The sequence below is a fragment of the Notolabrus celidotus genome, chromosome 6 (genome assembly GCF_009762535.1).
Source record: "Notolabrus celidotus isolate fNotCel1 chromosome 6, fNotCel1.pri, whole genome shotgun sequence".
Taxonomy (NCBI): Eukaryota; Metazoa; Chordata; class Actinopteri; order Labriformes; family Labridae; genus Notolabrus; species Notolabrus celidotus.
The window spans coordinates 13,926,442-13,931,441 of record NC_048277.1 but is presented as its reverse complement, the minus strand read 5'-3'; positions in this window follow the sequence as shown (position 1 = coordinate 13,931,441).

The window sequence follows — 5,000 nt, the reverse complement described above, 5'->3', positions numbered from 1 at the left end:
AGGTTACACGTCCAAAAGATGAAATCCAGATACGTTTGTTTATCTGACCTCTGACCTCTGACCTCCACCTGCCTCAAACAGTTGAACAGGCTGGGTGAGATTTGAGCTGCATCACATGCTCAACAGCATACTAACAAACCAGGTTTTGAAGATGAAGGACTGCCTGTCACTCTTAATCATGACAAATGAGTTATACTCAGATTAAACCGTATTTGCATGCTAATTTCACTTTACCTCCAAGCTCAGTGTGCTGTCAAAGTTTTCTTTTAGAAACACACAACAGGGGGAAACATATTTTAAGGACGGAGAAGTAGAAAAGGGTACATTAAGTCTTAGCCAACTCCTCATCCTCAACAGTAATAGTTGGCGCAGACTTTATTCTCCTAGGTTTCATTGTTATATAATTTTATAGCTGAAAAATCCCCCACCATGATGACTTATATATGACACTACATAGTATGTCACTGAGTGTGTAGACAGGACAGTTTAAGCATTACAGGTTAGCATGCAGACTCCCACGCTGTCAGCTTGCCAGCTCAATGCAAAAGCACACAAGACGAGACATGGCGATGACATACTGATGAGTGGTATTAGGAGATGAAAAGGTGCCTCTCTCTTATTTTCTTTTTGCCTTGCTCTCTCTTTCTCCCTCACATGTACTAAAAACACACGCACAGGAGCTGCTGTGTAGCTGCAGGCTTTGATGAGATCAGGTTAGGGTGTGACTGCACAGACAGAGGTACAAAGGTCAACTCAGTTATGTGTCATTCTTCTGTGCCGTTATACAATGGGGTGGCGGCTCCTGTATATGTGTTTCAATGTGAATGTGTGTGTGTGCACAAGTGTGTGTGAGCATCAGAGAGAAGCTGAAGAAGTGAGGTAATCGTGGGAGGCCTGATCTCACAATGCAGCCGTTCACAGAGGCATTCCAATGAGCTACATAAGGAGGGCTGTTTGTGTCACTGTGTGTACGTGTATTTGTGTGTCTGCAAGTGCGCGTCTGCATGAATATGTGCATATGAAGTAGTGCGTGCACGAGCATGAGGCAATGTGTGCGCATGCATGTGTGAGAAAAAGAGAAAGACAAAACAGAAGGAGGGGAGAGCTTTTGAGGAGATGAGGTAATACTCCTCATTTCATCCTGAATGTGGGTCTTCACGTAGGTCCAGTGTGTGTTTTAGTGTGTTTGTTCATTCATGTGTGCGTCAGTCAGTGTGTGTGTGTGGTCATGAGCTCATTCAGCAAGACAGGCCATCATGCTGACCTGTGCTGAGTTCATCAGTCTCTATGGGTTGAGAGTTCTGTTTTATGGTTTCTTCTACTCCTTCTTGGGCCCAGCATGAATTGTCCACATCCTCCGTACCAGCTCCCTGAGTCTCTGCCAGGACAAACACACACACATGCAAGCACACCTACTAAAAAGTGCAAGTGTTTGCAGGATGATTCCGCAAGCATGGACCACTAATTTAATGTGATGAGGAAGCGCTGAACAAAAGGATAGCCTGTTATGTTATTTTCGGCGAAGTCACATTATTCGTAGATCTGTAGATGCTATAACAACAGCTCCATCCAAAGTCTTTTTATGGCTGCAGAAGTATTAATAAATATTTGAGTGAAATTTGTTTACCACCTGGAGCCTTCAGGTGTTTTGTTATTGGCTGCAGTGCAGGTCAGAGAGGTTGCTTATTCTTTACCTGCCTCAGGTCCATGTATGCCCCTCCTACTTTCTTCATCTTTCTTCTTTCCACATTCTCCATCACCCCCCTCTCTTAACCTCTTAACCTGCCCCCTCTGAACCTTCTTGCCCGCCCCCCTCCATCTGACCTCTCTCCATTACGCCGTGGGGAGCTCCAGCAGATCAATGATTTCATTGCGAAGGAGCCAGTGGTGCCATTAGGAGGTGAGCTCACCTTCCCTGGGGAGATCTGACACATTATTCTCAATGACCTCGCCTTCCTCTTCATCCCTCCTTCCCTCTCTCCTTAAACCCCTTTACCTTCCTCCTGTCAATTTACTCCTCTCTTTCCCTCCCACTCCTCCTCCCTCTCTCCTCTCTTCTGTTACACAGTGCTGAGAACAGAGCTCTATTTTTAGGCCCAGACTCCTGCGGTCGTCACATCTGGCGCCAGTGGCCTCGGTGCTCTCACCCTGGCCTGCAGATACACAAACACACAGGGGCACACACACTCACAAACATGCATGCACGCACGCACACACACACACACACACACACACACACACACACACACACACATACATGTCAGCCCCACCCCAGCATGCACCAAGAGAGCACAAAGGTCATAGAAAATGGCCCACAAAAATACCAATGACATCACCTCTGTGCTCTGAAGGGTGCTGCAGACTTTAGAGCTGCACATGTGTGACACAATGCTCTGTTTTCTGCTCCCAGTCTCTCTGCAGGCATGTAATGGGTTCTTTTTAAAGCTCACACCTTGAAGAGGTTTTGTGCAAAATCTTAACTTTCACACACCCCTATAAGAGAGCAAATGCATGCACATATGGTCAGACTCTCACACACTATATTATGGTAACAGGGCCCAGAAGAGGCCTGTGCCGAGTTGAGTTTTATGTAACAATGTTCTGTGTCTGCCAGTGTTCTCACCCCCTCCCTTGTCCGTCTCATTGGCCTCACATGATGAGCTTGATGTCATTTTCCCCTTCTTCCCCTCAAAACTGGAGAACAAAAACAGGCCAGCGTCTGTGCGTGTGCATGCACAGTTGTGTGTGTGTGTGCATGCACAGTTGTGTGTGTGTGTACGTGTGTTTATGTGTGTGTGTTTATGTGAGCCCTTGCCAAATGTTTCCAACATGACGTGATCTCACTGCTCTGCTAGCCTCCTGCTCCTCTTCCCCTTTCTCCTCCATCACTCAGAGTCCCTTGCTGGAAGAAAAAGGCCACACACACACACACACACACACATACACACACTCGTACAAACACAGATGTAGCACAGTTATATACGCAATTTAGCATGCAAACAAGGAGGGAGACATGTTCTTCCATAGGAGATGTACATATTTTCCAAAAGTGTAAGAAAAGAGTCGTCAGTACAAATGCAGTTACATCTACGCTAAACTTAGGTGTGCTTAGAAGCAAAGTTAATTCACTGTAACTCAATCTTCTTTTTTAAGGAGAACAGAAAGTCTTAGTTATGTTACACAAGGTTGCAACTTGAGCCTTCAGCAAAGCATGTTGTGCAGAAATCCTGCGGGGCAGTGTTTGTACCACGGTGCTCTAAATACTTATACCATACTTGTTTAAGCTGCTTTGTGTATACAGTCCATTCACAGTGCATACCTCCTGGCCCCTGTTGCATTTCAATTCTATCCAGAGGCCTTTTGAACATCCCAACCCGCCCCTGTCATACATTCATCCAGCATGGAATAAAAATAGTTTGTTTAAACTGTTACCTAGGCAGTGTCAACACATCAGGTCAACAGGAGCTGAAGCTGAACAGAACGCTAACTCAGGCTGGTTTTCTCCGTGCTACGCCCCCATCAGCACCTCATAACTCCAACCTCACCGTGAATTCAGGCCAAGTTAGCCAAATTTTGGTTGCTGCGCCATCAGTTTACTGCTGAACTTTTTATCCTGATGACTGACACACATGTGGAGTGGAAATTTCCAAAGACACGAGTAAAGGGGAAAGGAGTGGCAAAAAAATGATGCTAGTTTATCCGACCCCTCGTTGGCCTGCATCCACCAGATTCCATTCATGCTCGGACTGCCCACTGCCGTTCCTGTCTTAACGTCATTCCCTGGAACAATGGTGGATTCCTGTTTATCACCATTTGCTTTGATGCACTTTATCTCTGGTATGCTGCAGCGCTGCTTCCTTATTTACCCAGTTGGTTGCTACACCTCCACAATTTGGATACGATTCTGCTTCTTGTCTTTTTAAAGTGTGTTAGAATGAGAGGAACTATTTTAATGTGCAGTTTGCTGATTATTTCCAAAAAAGATTTTCCTTTCCATGCTCACTGGAACTGGAGCGGTCTGGTTGTTTGGAGCAGAGCGGAGAGTTCAACTTCTCAGTGGTTTGACACTTTTCCTGGTATGTACACAGACGTGTACCAGAGGGCTTATTACTGTAAATACATGCTGACCACACACAAACCTTTGCACCGAACCTCTAGAGTTGCTGCCTCTTCCTGATAGAGGCGGGAGATTTTTCAATCGCCATGGCAACAGGCTAATTTTGGAGTTGCAGACAGGCCCAGATTTGAGGAATGCAGCAGTTTGTGATCATTCCCGGTCCTGCTGATAACTCAAGCTCTGCTCATACACAAATACACAAAAACATACACAGATGAAGGCAGCCTACTGAGAGGGCACATCCCTTTCTGTTGTATAACTATTTCCTGTTTCTGATAAAGTGACATCAGGGCTCCCTGGGGTGAAAGAGAGAAACGCCTTGAGAACTCAGCATGCATGCATGTACAAGTGTTTGTCTTTGGTATTTAAAAAGAGAACTAAAATCATCAGCTTTAAAAATAATTTAAAGGCATCACTTAGGCGTTGGCAGGGTGCAGGTTGAAACAGCTTGCCCAGTTCCTCTCTTGGCATTGCGTCACTCTTTCTCTATTGTTCTTCTGGAGCCGGTGGAGTGATGTCACTGCAGCGCTGTGGATGTGACACATTCACACACACACACACACACACTGTCTCCAGGGCCAGCAATGGCAGGAAAACCAGCCCTTACCGCGGGTGTTGCGATAGCCGCTGTTGTCACCACGTCCTGTACGCCCAAATACAGTCTCCTGGGCGTAACGCCTTAATTCTGCTGCATGTCTGTGTCTAAGAGGGCTCACTGACTGATTTATTGTTTGTAATGTGCATCTTTATAATATATTAAATGTGCAAAGTTTGATTTGCTTTTAGAACATTTTTTAAATTTTTTACCAAACTTGAGCTGTTTGATTTTTCTGAAACATCAGAAGAAGTTTCCACTTCTGTCTAGAAGAGACTGATTTGGCAG